This window comes from Sinohyriopsis cumingii, chromosome 5 (genome assembly GCF_028554795.1).
Source record: "Sinohyriopsis cumingii isolate HCF-2022 chromosome 5, ASM2855479v2, whole genome shotgun sequence".
In the NCBI taxonomy this organism is placed as follows: domain Eukaryota; kingdom Metazoa; phylum Mollusca; class Bivalvia; order Unionida; family Unionidae; genus Sinohyriopsis; species Sinohyriopsis cumingii.
Genome location: NC_142965.1, coordinates 7,423,889 through 7,440,836, shown reverse-complemented (window position 1 = coordinate 7,440,836; position 16,948 = coordinate 7,423,889). Strand labels below are relative to the sequence as shown.

At 34.4% G+C, this 16,948-nt stretch overlaps 1 protein-coding gene across 4 annotated transcripts in view; it reads right to left on the bottom strand.

Annotated features, from left to right (window-relative positions):
* The window catches only part of LOC149798585 (monocarboxylate transporter 13-like), an 84,375-nt gene that overhangs the window by 59,852 nt on the left and 7,575 nt on the right, over positions 1–16,948 (bottom strand). The window contains exon 1 of one of the 4 annotated variants that reach the window (XM_089957404.1): positions 1,279–1,366. The exons of the other annotated variants lie outside the window; for them this stretch is intronic. The gene's annotated coding sequence lies outside the window, so the exon portion shown is untranslated. Of the gene's footprint in view, positions 1–1,278; positions 1,367–16,948 lie in introns of those variants that run through there. 4 annotated transcript variants of the gene reach the window in all.

The window sequence follows — 16,948 nt, the reverse complement described above, 5'->3', positions numbered from 1 at the left end:
TAATTATCAACTTGAAATATCTACATTTGTTCATCATGAACTTTGCATGCAAATAATATTTAAAGCAGATAGAGCTCATCTTGAAAAAATGTTTCCTTCACTTCTAATCCTCTGACAGATGCTAATTAGCATTCCAATATAGAGATGCTAATTAGCATTCCAATAGAGATGCTAATTAGCACTCAACTAGAGATGCTAATAAGCACTCACTAGAGATGCTAATTAGCATACCAATATAGAGATGCTAATTAGTATTCCAATACAGAGATGCTAATTAGCATTCCAATAGACATGCCAATTAGTATTCCAATAGAGAGATGCTATTTCGCATTCCAATACAGAGATGCTCATTGGTATTCCAGTAGAGATGCTAATTAGTATTCCAATACAGAGATGCTAATTAGTATTCCAATAGAGTGATGCTAATTAATATTCCAATACAGAGCTGTTAATTCGTATTCCAATACAGAGATGCTAATTAGTATTCCAATAGATGCTAATTGTCATTCCAATATAGAGATGCTAATTAGTATTCCAAAACAGAGATGCAACTTAGTATTTTTAAAAAAAATGCTAATTAGCATTTCAATAGACATGCTAATTAGTAATTAGCATTCCAACAGAGATGCTAATTAGCATTCCAAAAGTTATGCTACTTAACATTCCAATACAGAGATGCTAATTAGTAAATAGCATTCCAATACAGAGATGCTAATTATCATTCCAACAGTTATGTTAATTAACATTCCAATAGAGATGCTAATTAACATTCCAATACATAGATGCTAATTAGTATTCCAATAGAGATGCTAATTAGCATTTCAATAGACATGCTAATTAGTAAGCAACATTCCAATACAGACATGCTAATTATCATTCCAATACAGTTATGTTAATTAACATTTCAATAGAGATGCTAATTAGTAATTACCATTCTAATAGACATGCTAATTAGCATTCCAACAAAGATATGCTAATTAACATTCCAATACAGAGATGCTGATTAGTAATTAACATTCCAACAGACATGCTAATTAGCATTCCAATACAGATATGCTAATTAACATTCCAATACAGATATTCTAATTAGTAATTAGCGTTCCAATAAAGAGATGCTAATTAACATTCCAATACAGAGATGCTAATTAGTAATTAACATTCCAACAGAGACATGCTAATTAGCATTCCAATACAGAGATGCTAATTATCATTCGAATACAGAGACTATCAAAGTTTCTTAAGTTTACTTGGAGTGGGTAAATTATTCAATTTGTTTACCTCCTGAGATTTTCTCAGCCTCTAAAGGTGTTCACCATTGATCCATAACCCATTTACACATGGTTCTGACAGTGCATTAGTTTTTCCTACAATATTAATGAATATGAATGGCTAAATGTATACAAAACAGGCATTATAAAATACTTTTCTTTGGACTAATAGGAAAAAGAACCAATTATATATCCTAATGATTAGTTTAAAAAAATGAATAATCTCAATGCGAAATTAAAATAAATATACTGGTTCAAAAGAAAACCCCACCCCATTCACAACTCAGAAATCTAAATATTTGATCCCTTATGACTGAAATATCTGAATCATTAGTGTATGTAATTTTAAAAATGCATTTTTATGTGATGCTAGATAAATATAATTTTGAATTGTAAATCATTCCTTACTTCTAATGAAGGACAATGGACGATTCCAACTTTGTTGAACTCCATTAGTGTAGGCATCACTGCAGCACATGTATTAATTGAAGCAATCGCATACAAACAAGTTTGTCACATACTGTAATCTGTACACTTTATATACAGTGTTTGTGATTTATTACGTTTTTTTATATGTTAACATATTAACATCACTTTTCTGACTGGTTAGATAAGCCCATGAAATCCTTGCCAATTTTTCAAATTACAAATTGGGTGCAACAATGGGAATTTTCCTTAACCCACTTTCTGGAACCATTTTAATTAACTATAACTATTAATAATATAGCACCCACCTTTCCAATCAGTAGCCAAATGGACATTAGGACAAAAATGGGTGAGTATTTAAAAAAATGCACAATAATGGTTACATATGTCGGAATATGGCCAATTTTCCCATACAGAAGTCTCCAAATGCCAAACTAAAACTATAACATCTGTAAACCCATTTTGCTTAGTTAAACCAAAGATGTGGAAGGACCAAAACAATCCAGCACACTGTCCAAAAGGAACACAGAGTCTGTGCAGATAAATGCCTGCCAGCACACTGTAATGCAGATAAATACCTGCCAGCACACTGTAATGCAGATAAGTGTCTACCAGCACACTAATGCAGATAAATGCATACCAGCACACTGTAATGCAGATAAATGCCTGCCTGCACACTGTAATGCAGATAAATGCCTACCAGCACACTAATGCAGATAAATGCCTGCCAGCACACTGTAATGCAGACCATATATACTGCTGTTATTGATCTTGCAAACCATCTCCAGTAAGGCATGGTTGAAATGCCAACCTATAAAAACAAATAAACTCACCTCTCAACAGTAGTTTTAATACAATTTCTGCACCCAATAGTCATATTTTTCAGACAAATATCCAACAACTCCAATGCAATTTCTTCTGGGGCATCAGTTTGTCAAGTGGTCTAAGGTGCTCACCTTTGCAGATCAGACACCTCACCTCTGTCCATACCAGTGTATCCCCTAGGGGTGCAAGCCTGAGAGTCAAAAATCACATTGGTGTCAAACTGGGGGTCAGACTGAGTTAAAAACAAACTTTGGTATCAAAACTTGGGGTCAAATTAAAAATTTGGGGGTCTCTGAAGCGCAAATGAGGGTAAAGGGAAACACTGGTCCATACAGATTTGAGTACCAGCTCAGCCAACAAGGGTATGTGAGAAAGCTTGCCAGTATCTTCCCATGGGTTGATGGTCCTTTTTGGGGTTTTCTGGGTTTTTCCTCCAATAAATATATGGACCATAATGTATAGCCTATCATATGCTGAAAAATGACATCAAACCCACAAAAACTACCATGAACCATTTCTTCTGCAGCTGTATCCAATACTGCATCTGTAGTGAATGTCCACGGTGGAATTTGTACACTTTTCAGTGGAAATATTGTAAAGCCGGAAAAAATATATACATGTACATGTGTATTTCTGGTTGGCCAACTGTCTCTGGGTTTCTCTGCCAACCCTAGCACCTTTTTGCCTTGGGTTAAAAAAACTGAAAACAAAAAAATTCCTGATAATGATGAGTGCATCTACCTAATTAAGCTTGTTTAGTCCAATACTTGATGTGTATATTATATATACTAATCATTATAATATATATGTGTAAATAAAAAATAAATTTTAAAAATATAAATATAAAAAATAAATTTTAAAAATATAAATAAAAATTCCCGATATTGATTTTGCATCTAACTGAGCTTGTTTAGCCCAATACGTGACGCAAACATTATATATATTAATCATTATAATATATAATATATATATATATATGTGTAAATAAAAAAAATAATAACAAAAAAATAGCCGAGTACTTGGAACGTTCAGTAATCATATATACTAATAATTATAATATATATATATATATATATATATATATATATATATATATATATATATATATATATATATATATATATATATATATATATGTGATGGGGATTTTTTTGTTTTTAAAAAAAATCTGCCTACCTATCTTAATTTTAAAACCAGTGCAATAAGAAACACATCTTTGTTTGGCCTAAACAGCCTCGTTGAACACTAAGTACCGTATACAACAGTTCAAATATTACAGCTGACCTGACCTGAATAAACTATGACCTCACACAGGAATTACCTTTGGCGATCCAGTGACAAAAAATGATATCATGCAGTACAACCGATCTTTTCAATTTGTAAATAAATCTATTTAAAATTTTACAGGTTATCGAATTGCGCAACAGGATATGGCATACCAAAGAAGACATGACATTATCTCAAACAGGCAAGGATCTTGAAGGATACTGAACTTTTTATGGATTTTACCTGATCACAAACCTTGAAAATCTATAATTTAACTGATTTACTTGACTGAAAAAGTGATCTTTTGGAAATCATGTAAAATTTCCTGGAGAACACTATCAATTAGCATGTTGTTGAAGAGAAGGCTGAACAAATGACAAAGGATGAGATGTGGGCACAATTAAGTGACAGTGATGCTGATAATTTTGTCAGACCAATTAGGATGTCTACAATTTCATAAATAAGCGATAGTGATAAAATTGTCAGTGATACAGCTAAACTTGTCAGTGATACCACTAAACTGACAGTAATACTGCTAAACTTGTCAACGATCTTGAAAAACTTGTCAGTAATACAAAGGGAGAAAAGTACCTAACATTCAAAGAATGCAGTGATGAATATTTATTAGACATGGTGGCAGATTAAGGGATTTTGTTTTCCACAGTAGCAAACTTTTCAGACAATGATGTGCGCAAAGAAACAAAAACCCAGATCTATACAGAATGCACATGAAAATTCTTTTGAGACATATCAAAAATACACAAAAGAACCTTTCTAAATAAAAAAAATGATATAGAATAATTTGTATTCTTAAAGCTATTAGATGCATAAATGAAGATTCTAGCCTAGCAATGCTAATAAAGGTTTAATACAGGCTGGTGATTTTATTTCTGAACAAGAATTTCAGTTATTTTGAAGAATCATGCTTTTTATGTGCAAAGTGCAAGGTCAATGATCTACACTTGAGTTTCCTGTGTAACATTTTCATTTGCAGGGGTGAGATCAGCTTCTTATTCTGAAAACAATTCAAAAAAAGGAACTGACAGAACTGGAAAATACACTGAACTGACTGGCAAAAGTTTATAAAACCTTTAAGGGTAGATTGAGGCACTGATGTGCCGAATGTGAAAAATAGACTGCATGCAAATGGCAGGGAAAAGGAAATTCTAAATGTAAACATGGAGTATATATATTACCTGAATGTACCTAGTCCAGTTTATCCCTGACCTCTGGTAGGAAAGCCAACTAAGTATGGCTTTCAGGTTCTTGGAGTTCTTACATTGGAATGGACATGAAAGAGAGAGAGAGCACAAGCTGACTTGTTGGAAACTGCACAAACCAGTCAGGATAACAACCATAATTATTCAGGACAGGTGTAGATGGGCAAGTAATGAACCAGGATCAGATGGGAGGAATGTGCCAAAGCAGTAAGAAAATACAAACTTTCTTGTACCATTTGGTTAAGAGAGATTTCAAACATTTTAAATGTTCCTTGGGTGGAAGATCTGGAAAAGTATCAGAACCCTCTTGAAGCTAAATTATGTTGTTGTTGTTGTTGTAGGGTTTAACACCATTTTTCAGCACACGATAGGCTATACATGGCGGCCAGTATTAATGGTGGAGGAAGAACCCGGAAAAACCCCGGAAAGAACCACCGACCCACGAGAAGCTACTGGCAAGCTTTCTCACATACCAACATTAGCCAAATCCGAGACTTGAACCCACGCAGACAGAGGTGAGATGGCAGTGATCCGAAACGGAGAGCGCTTTAGACCACTCGGACACTCGGGGCCCCTGAAGCTAAATTACTTAAATGTCCTATGTTTATACAGCACTACCATCTTGCTAGTGCTTGTAGCCCTGCATTGAATGTCTATATTCTTATGTTACGTGTTTAGGCTCAAATAAACAGCGACACAAGAAAGTGTGAAAGCAACAAGCTTTGAAAAATATAACAAATAATTTATTTCCCTAGAAAAATACTGTAAAAATGAAAAAAAAATAAGAACTTACAGTTTTAAGAATCAAATCCAAAAATAATCCAAGAATAATCCACAAATAAAATTTTAGAAGTCCTAATACTGAAATGTTCAAATGAAATAAAGTTAAAGTCCTGATGAAGAATCCAAGATGGAAGGCGATGACATATGCTGTATATTGTATTGTGTTGTGGTCTATAGTTCCTTGTAGAAACACAAGAGGTAACACTCTGGTGTTGGAAATCTGAATAAAATGTTTAAGAAATGTCTTTGTTCAGGAATTCTATATGAGCACAAAAATATTTCCAGAGAAATGAATTAATCTTTTAAAATCCAAATAATCTGAAGAACAATTAACATATAACTCGAAAACCGGCTTTAACAGAAGGAAATGACTTGACATCAAGCATTTTTAAGCCCAGACTGTGAGATTTCTCTCTAAGCATCACTATTAAAACTATGTAATGCGCAATTCTGGAAATGCCTAATTGCAAAATAGAGGATCACGTGATCATGTTTACATAAAAACAATTATGTAGCCCCGGTATGACCTTGATAAAAACCAATCATTTCACTCCGAGAATAAAAGTTGCTTACTTCACTAAAAACTTTATACAAGTCGAGGGTCACATATCCAACACAGCCTTGATCTCCCTCTTATTATTCCCACAATAAAAACATATACAAAAAAGAACTTGTTCACGTGGCTGTTACCAATTTTGAATTAAGGATAGGAACTAGGTCAGCTTTAAGTGTTTACCAAATAAACTGTCAAGGTCAAACTATTTTCTTGAAAAAAAATCCAAATCAGGTAATCAAGATTATATTATAATAGCAAGCAATAGAATTAAAAAAAATTAAAGCTGACAAACGAACAATAAAATTAAAATAAATATAAATTAAATCAGATATATGTAACAATCTTTCAATGACCAATCAGGATGCAAGATCTGACAATTCACTGTAAATTATGGTCTCCCATAGCAGAAGCCTATCATATTTACAGTCTCCCATAGCTGAAGCCTATCATAATATTTAGTTTCCCACAGCAGAAGCCTATCATAATATGTACTGTCTCTCTCAAAGCAGAATATTTAGCAGAAGCCAATCGTAATATTTAGTCTCCCACAGCAGAAGCCTATCATAATATGTAGTCTCCCATAGCCAGAATATTTAGTCTAGCAGAAGCTAATCATAATATTTAGTCTCCCACAGCAGAAGCCTATCTTAATATCAACAGTCTCCCATAGCAGAAGCCTATCATAATATTTACAGAAGCCTATCTTAATATGTAGTGCCTCCCATAGCAGAATAATAAGCCTAGCAGAAACCTATCATACTATTTAGTCTTCCATAGCAGAAGTCTATCATAATATTTAGTCTTCAATAGCAGAAGCCTATCATAATATTTAGTCTTCAATAGCAGAAGCCTACCATAATATTTAGTCTCCCATTGCAGAAGCATATCATAAAAGTGGACAAATTTATTTATGTGAATTCAAAACAGTTGAAGAATGTATGCAACTAGTAAATAACAAAGATTTGGAGTACTATACCGAAAAAAGAATCCTTACTGTACTCACTGTGAAGAATTGCCAGACAGTCTTGATCAGATCATGTTCTTTTTACTGCTTAGTATTGAAACCATCTCCGATATTCAAGTGGCATGATTTTTAAATTACCAACTGCGGCAGCAATACTGGATGAAAGATCTGTACCATTTTCATTTACCACAAACTAGACACCATTAGTAGACTTTTGATACTCTTATGTTAGGTGTTTATGCTCAAATAAACAGCAACACAAGAAAAAGTGAAAACAACAAGCTTTGAAAAATTTAACAAATAATTTAACTTCCCTGGAAAGATAGTGTAAAAAAAAATGAAAAAATAAAAACTTACGGTCTTAAGAATCAAATCCAAAAATAATCCAAGAATTCTGAATAAGCACTCAAAATACTTCCAGAGAAACAACTTAGTCCCTTAGAATCCAAATAATTCGAAAAAACATTAAAATGTTATTCCCAAAATAACATAACAAAAGAAACACCTTTACATCCCAGTGTTTAGAAGCCCGACTCTGATCTCTCTCTCTCTAGGCAATGGTTTAAAACTTGAATATTGCACAAAACTGATGCCCAGATAAGGATCATATGATCATGTTTACATCATGTACTCTCCGAATGGCAATGACAAGAACCAATCATTTTACTCAAAGAATGAAATAGAAAAAAGTTGTTTACTTCAATAAAACTATTTACAAGCCTAGGGTCATGTATTCAATACAGCCTTGATCTCAGCCTTATTATTCCCACAATAAAAATAAATTTTAAAAAACTGTTCACATAACTGTTACTAATTTTGAATTAAGGTCAGGAACTAGGACAGCTTTAACTGTTTACAAAAAGAACAGTCAAGGTCAAACTGTTTTCTGGAAAAGTATCAAGTTCCTAGTAAACAAAACTACAATAATTTTGACATATAATGAAATTAAAAAAGAAAAAGATTTTAAAACTTACAAACAATTAAATCAGATATAAATTAAATCACATATACATAACACTGCCCCCCATAAAGAAAAAGATTTATATGATAAAGCTTTCATTTTACCACATACTAATTATACATGAGATTAAAAAGAACTAATATAAATTACACACAGTGTACATGAAACAATACATCGTTATACATGGGAAAGTGCATCTGCTATTAAATTATCTTTTCCCTTGATGAGCCTGATGTCATGATTATATTCATGTAACAATAAACTCCACCTTAATAGTATTTGATTTTATTTTTCATCTTGCCGATGAAAGTAAAGGGGTTGTGGTCACTAAATACAATAATCAAAGAAGGAGCTGAACTAATGTAAACTTCAATATGCCGTAATGCCAATATCAAAGCCAAACAATCCTTCTCGATTACTGAATAATTTCTTTGGTGCTTATTTAATTTCTTAGAAAAATAGCACACTGGATGACCATTTTCATCTTCTTGAATCAAAACTCCTCCAACACCAGCATCACTTGCATCAACAGACAGTTTAAATGATTGGCTGAAATTTGGAGCTGTAAGAACTGGCACCCTTTTAAGTATGGCTTTTAACTTGTCAAAAGCCTCCTGACATTTTTCAGTCCAAAGGAACTTGTTTTTCTTACTCAATAAATTTGTCAGGGGTTCAGCAATTATAGAAAAATTGGAACAAAATTTTCGATAGTATCCAGCCATACCCAAAACTCGTATCAGTTGCTTTTTATTAACAGGCACGGGAAATTCAGAGATAGCTTGACCTTAGCATCTATTGGTTTAACTTGTCCATGCCCCACGATATGTCCTAGAAAAGTTACTCTAGCATTGCAGAACTCACTTTTAGATAAACTGTCAAACATGCATCAGCGAGTCTGTCAAAGAATTTCCAAATTGATGCTAAATGGTCTTTCCTGGTGTCATTGTAGATCATGACATCATCGATGTAAGCATCACAATTGTCTAGACCAGAGGTAATCATATTCATGAGACGTTTAAATGTACCTGGCGACCCTTTCATCCCAAACAGCATTACTTTATATTAGTAAAGTCCATCTGGAGTCACGAAAGCTAAAATATCCTTTGCTCTTTCTCTTAGTGGAATTTGCCAAAATCCTTTTAGAAGGTCAAACATGGTGACATACTTGGCATTCCCGATCTTATCAATACAGTCATTGATTCTTGGTAATGGGAATGAATCTGTTTCTGTCACTCTATTCACCTTCTTATAATCAGTACACATACTTGCAACTGTTGGTCTTTTATCCATAAAACCAGATTTATGACAAGAAGAAATACAAGGAGAAATGCCATTATGCCACTAGGAGCAATGTTCCATACCAGCGGACCTGTATTTTGAGAGTCCTACTATATAATGTCATTTTACTTCTAACAGACCTTAAATCAGGCGTACTAACTGCATCTCTTTGATGAAGGATATTATTCAGGTACAGAAGAATAACTTGCATGGGCATTTTATGCATAAATTTGACTTTTGTAAATATTTTTATATGTATTGGCAATGTCAGGTGGGTGGAGTGGCGCTAGGGTAAAGTTAAAACTAAATTCTGCAGATTTTGTAAACTTAAGTAGCTGTAGAGCCTTAAACACTTAAACAACTGGAAGCACTGTAGTTATCTATAAAAATTGCAATGAAATATATAGCACTTTCATATTAGCAAAGACAGCAATTCAATAAATTTTTTTATTTTTAATTGCCAACAGTTGAAGCCATCTCTGAAATTCCTGAGTGATACGATTGTAAAATTAGCCAAATTGGCAGCCATATTGATTTAAGATCGACACCACTTTTCTCTTGGGCCAAACTAGACACCATCAGATGAAAACCCTTATCCTGATATAGCCATCAATTCAGGAGAATTACAGACAAGATTAGCGACTGGTTCATTGTGGCCAGATTGGCACCATGTTCAAGATCACTGCCGTGATGGCCATAATGAATATAAAATCAGCACCATTTTTTTTAGCCCAACAAGACATCACATGAAGGCTCTAAGTAAAAAAAAAAACATCCATCCAGAAGTAGGAATAACAAGATTTTAAAAACGGCAGAAGACTGTGGCAGCCATATTGGATATTTAAGTTAAAGCATTTTCATTTAGGACCAACCAGACCTCATAACAAATCTTCTGAAGAAAATTCCATGCTGATATGACTTTCCATTCAGGATTGAGTAGCAATAACATGATTTTCAAGATGGCTGATAATACAACTATATTGGACATCCGACTGGCAAAATTTTCATTTAGGAACAAGTAGCAATCATATGACGTCTTTAAGTGAAAACCCCACACTGATATTAACCATATATTTAGGAAGTTTAGCATCTCAAGATTTTCAAGATGACAGATACAGTAGCCACACTGGATGTCTGAGCAGCACCATTTTCATTTAGGACTAACTAGATAGTGTGTAACGTTTCATGGCTATCCTCCAAGCAGTTTAGAAGGAGCAGTGATAACAAACATGTACTAACAGACGGATGGACAGCAGAAAACGGCATTCCACAAGCTCTTCTGGTCTAGGACCAGTCCAGCTAAAAATGAAAATGGTCTGGTGTCTTCTGGTCTAGGACCAGTCCAGCTAAAAATGAAAATGGTCTGGTGTCTTCTGGTCTAGGACCAGTCCAGCTAAAAATGAAAATGGTCAGGTGTCTTCTGGTCTAGGACCAGTCCAGCTAAAAATGAAAATGGTCTGGTGTCTTCTGGTCTAGGACCAGTCCAGCTAAAAATGAAAATGGTCTGGTGTCTTCTGGTCTAGTACGAGTCCAGCTAAAAATGAAAATGGTCTCGTCTCTTCTGGTCTAGGACCAGTCCAGCTAAAAATGAAAATGGTCTGGTGTCTTCTGGTCTAGGACCAGTCCAGCTAAAAATGAAAATGGTCTGGTGTCTTCTGGTCTAGAATGAGTCCAGCTAAAAATGAAAAGGTTAATGATGTAGGACTTTAAAGTAAGGTCAACTGTGCAGCAGTAATTACATTTATGCACCTGCCCAACCTCAATGAAAAAAGTCACTCTACCACGAACACATCAAAATTTATTTCCTTGAATTTCCTGTATGATGCAGAAACCAAAGTGTAATTTAAATTTTCTTTTAACAGACATGTTTACATAATTCTAGGGGGTGCAAAATACATGTAATACAGATACACCTCCTGCATGTCTCTAATGGAGACAGCAGCCACAGTGGCTCAGTGGTTAATGCCAAATTCCGAACCAGAGTGCAGGTTTCAAAAACATACCACTGGACCAGCCTGGTTTGGCTACTGTGGTTTGTCCTTGTGAAAGGCAATTTACTCAAACACCTTTGGCATTAAATAACCTGCTTGTATTTGTGTCATAAAACACCAAGCTAAAAAGAAACCCCTATGTGTACTTACCTTCTAAACCACTACCTTTCTTTAAGTACGCACTTTGCCCTTGTATTCCGGAAAGCTGCTGAACTGTGTGCCTTGCTGGCACAAAATCGACTGCAGTAAAACTGTAGAGTGTCTGTATTTGACAGACTTAAGAAGATCAATAGTTCCATGAAAAAACACAAATCGGTAACTATGTAAGAGAAAACCAGAATTATACGAGATTACACATTTTTCACCAATGTGAACAAGTGACATAGGTTAGGACAAATTGTTCACTTTGCAATTTTTGCCAGACTGGAATAATCTTCTAAGAAGCTTATGCTGACCTTAATGTCACAGCAAATGTGCAGAATTTAAGGCATTAGCGATGACATAGTGTTTAATTCCTGTAAACACCAGATTAAGTGATTTTAAAAACTTTTGCTTTGGCTAGCAAAGATTCTGCATACATTTTTTTCTAACAAGAAACTACATGCGCAATGACATGTGATTTTATCCACTCAAAAAACTGATTTTTTTAAAACCCAACTGTGGCCCATCATTGATAATTATCTTCCTTATTAATGTTTTCATTCAGTTATTAATTGCAGTTTAATTACAGTGACCTATTTTTGGTGGAATGGACTTCTAATAAACAAGACATATCTACAAAGCTGGATAACTCTGGGGCTAGTGGCACCAAAGATAATGACCTAAATGTACAACTTGTGTCACTTAAGCATGATCACAGTGACCTCCTTTATAAGAAATGGTATTGTACTCACGAAGATACATCTACATACAAAGATGCAGGACTCTGGGGCCTCAGTGTGTTCCAGAAACATGCCAAAAGTCAAAACTTCACAGGGGTGGGTCCAAAAATGTAATTTTGTGGTGTGGAAATGAACCCCTGGTGAGGACCCAGGTGGTGAAGCCCCTGGAAGCTCTCCCATTTTCCAGCACACAATTGTACATACATTTTCTGTCTTTGCATTCCGATTACAGAAGTTTTAAGATTTAGTTATTTCTGATTCAGGTTTTAACTAAATATATTGAAAGATAGGATTCCAAAATAAAATATCTTCCATTACAGCATTAAATATCCTGTTGGCAAATGTTGAAATTGACACTGACTGGAAAAATTACTTGTTGCTGCTGTAAACTTAAAAATGTGATAAAGCGTGCTTCATTACTTTTTTAAAGCTATGATATTTCCTTGAGCAGAGATGACATTTAACGATGTTTTTATTCTGCAGCAATCCAAAATTAAAAAATCTGGCTCATGTTTGAACTGCTGTGTGCAAGCAGTCATTACAAGAGCTATAATAAATACAGATAAATCCTTTTCAAAAGGACAAACGACATTTTTATAATGCCGTGATTCAGCACAAGACAAGTGACATTTGCCATTTGCAATTCATGTATAAATTGGTCTAAGGTAATTATAGCCACTAACTCCCAACTTCTATCTGTCTTAAAGTACTTGTTCATTATTGTTTTTATTCTCTTCAGTAAATACATAATAAATGTACAAATTACACATGCAAAATGCATGGTCCACATTTTTCTCACAAAATTTGACGCGCTATCTTTTGCAAGTGTATAAGACAAATTCATTCACAATGTGTTAAGATACCTGTGCTGGTAAAATATTGTAGATAAAACGTTTACATTTTATCCATTTAAATTATTTTAAACATGTACTAAACATTTGTCTTTAATTATATATTAGTACAGTTATGTTCCTAATATCTACCACTAAAAAGGATTATGATACAAAACCAGAAATAAATATTTTTAAAAAAGCCATGCCAATTGCACCAAGTCTGTCAAGTTATACTAAAATTGTGTAGGTGGTGCCAATGTAAAGCAGGCTCAGATATAACAAGCAGCATGGGGGGGGGGGGGGGTCCATTAACAATAAATTAGCATTATGCACTGGAAGATCTGGGTCTGTGTAGTTTGTTATGAGTAATCAGTAGAACAAACAACACAGACCCAAATCTGCAGGCACATTATGCTATGCCAGATCAGGATCTTTGTTGTTGTTTTATTTATAACAGCTATGAATGAGTTTGTGATCAAAAATTATGAACAGTCAAATATTTACAATCAAAATCTACTTTGTAAAACTAACCATTTCTTTTTTAATTTTCAAATTCTGTTGTTATGTGTTAGGCGGCATGCATAGAAAATATTTACAACATTGGTAAAGAACCTCCCCCTTGCTGTTCGTACTCTGCACTCAGAGATTTGTATCAGCAGCTGATATTGCTAACGAGTCAATGGTATCTTGCTAACGAGTCAATGGTATCTTGCTAACAAGTCAATGGTATCTTGTGACCGATCACGTTACTTGACGAGTCGATTCCTAATTGGACGATCCCATTCTCAATAAGGGAATACCTATCGAAATGGCCAACTTATGTGGTGAAAAGTAACTACACTAATGCTAAATTTTATTCACAGAATTTTTTTTCTTAAAAATGTCTCTAGCAGGAGAAATAAATTAAAGAATACCATTAAAGTGATGGATAATCTAAATTCTGTACTATTTATACAGTTGTCCATTAAATGCATATTTTATTCCTGAACTGGAGACAAAAGCAAGGATATTTTGCAAAAAATGAGCTTGGATTCTCCTGAAAAGATGTACAAACTTTGTTTCAGTCCATGTTTCGTACAAAGTTTCTCTTTTACATATTAATGACCTAACTCACACCATACTGGAGGACAGACTGGCTCAATTTTCATCTAGGATCAAACAGACTTAATTATATTTCTGGTGAATAGTTCACGTTAATATGACTTTTGATTTAAAAGGATTAGATAACAATAGCTGTCACTGTGTCTGTATCACATGTGAAATCTGCACCATTTTCATTTAGGAACAACTTACGCTTAAAACACAATGTTCAGAAATGCAGCCAGGATTTCACTGCAGGTGGGGGGATGAAAATGCTGCAATTTATTACTGACCCTATACTGAAATATCCATCTGTTTTTTCCTGAACCACACCATTTGGTCTCTACTGAAATCAAAATCCTCAAAAGACATCCTTCTGGTTGTATGTTGACTAGATTAATCTACCAGAGCAATATTCCTTATCTGCAGCAGCTGGATAATGCCATGATTTTATTAAATATAAATATTTGCTTAAACAAGATAAACAAAATATTATCTTGTGTAAACAAGATATTTTGTTTAAATGAAATATCATCTTATTTAAATGAGATATATTTAAAAATCCGTGGCACTATCCAACCAGCATACTTTTTTGTGTATGGATAGTGTTCTATGCGGAGAATCCCCCCTTAAAAAGTCTACCATCTGAAAGGGCAAATTCATACCTAGCTAAACCAGCATCAACTGGGAAACTACCTCATGGCTCTTTTGTTGAATTTTCCAGTACACGGGTACCATACATACTCATTTCAATGTCAACTCCATGCATGCGTACATACTGGGACGTCTTTTCAACTTTTTTTTCAAGGGGTTGGTGGCAAAAACTTGATTGTGGGGAGCAAAACTTGATTGTGGGGCAAAACTTGAATGGGGGGAGCAAAACTTGAATGGGGGGAGCAAAACTTCAGTGGGGGGAGCAAAACTTGAATGGGGGGAGCAAAACTTCAATGGGGGGGGGAACCTTGACGGGTTTGTTAATTTTCATATTTAGGCTACAGCAATTTTACAGCACATGCAAATTGGGGGGGGGGGGGCAAATCCCCCTGCCCCCCCCCCCCATGACATCCCTGCATGCATATACATAGGATCAAGATCTCAACTTATAAACCAGTATATACAGTACATGAGCGGTAGCAATAACATGACATCCCTGCATGCATATACATAGGATGAAGATCTCAACTTATAAACCAGTATATACAGTACATGAGCAGTAGCAATAACATGATTTTCAAGATTCAGAATGGTACCAAGTTATATCGGACCAACTAACATCATAAAAAGTTGATATAAATTTCCATCGAGGAGAACTGGTGGTAACAATATTATGAAGAAGACTTCCCACCACACTATACTGAACACACGAATCACTGCCACTTTCATTTAGGACCAACTAGACATCATAAAAAGTCTGAAATTGACAATCCCATGATGGTTATGATCATCTGTTCAGGAAAAGCAACAAAAACTAGATTTTCAAAATGAATGCCAATTCCGCCATACCGGGTATCTGAGTGGCACCATTTTCATTTAGGACCAACTAGAGCATGGGATGAAACCTTCATGCCAAGGCCAAAAAAAGTCTGTCCTATGCAGTGTTATTAAAATTAAGTAGGTAGGTTATTTTTGTAACATTATCTATATTATGTGCTAAGCACGTCAAGTACTGGGCAAACCCAGCTCAATTGGATGCACAAATAAATTTCAGGAATTTTTTTCTATAAAATTTAAATTGGTTTTTTTTATTTTGGGGGAAAAAAAGTGATATGGTTGGCATAAAAAAAATGGATGGCTGGTCGACCAGAATCATATTTTTCTTGAATCCACAAATAGTTTAGAAGGAGTGGCAATAAGAAATCTGCGTGGATAGATAGACAATAGAAAGGATGAACGGAAGGGCTAAAAAGAAATTATTTAGGCATTCTATTTACTAGTAATGTCAAATGGAACCCTCATGTCAGAAAATATGCAGCAAGGTACATGTATATCATACTTTAGGCCTAAAATGTGTAAGAATTAGCATTAAAACGTTTAGCTCTGTTTATAAACAACCAGATGCATTACATTTAAATATGACTTCGCACCATGATGTCAATACTGAGAAAGCTATCTTTGAAGCCTTTCAAACCAGTGAATGTCAGAAAACATAGTAACACTTTTTTTTAAAATTTAGTTTTTTCACCAGTAACTACTGAAAACTGGAACATTAACTATTAATTGTTAACTGTCCTGAAGCCCTTCAAACCAGTGAATGTCAGAAAACATAGTAACACCTTTTTTTAATTTTGTTTTTTCACCTATAACCACTGAAAACTTGAACATTAACTGTTATTATTATAACTGTTGAATCTTTGTAAAATCAAACTGATACATTTTTAAATACTGTTTTTTTTAAACTCTATTATTTACCTTTGAAAAAGCTGGTTTGTTAACATAACCTTTGATTAGCACCACGGAAACAAAACAAAAAAAAACTCAAAAAGCCCAGTGCATATTTGGATGCACTTGTTTCTCCAATCTGTCTTCCTGTCCATGTATGAAGCATTAGGAAGCAATATCATGATGATCCTAAATTGTCAGGTATCTGTCATAATACAAGGTAAATTGTCAGGTATC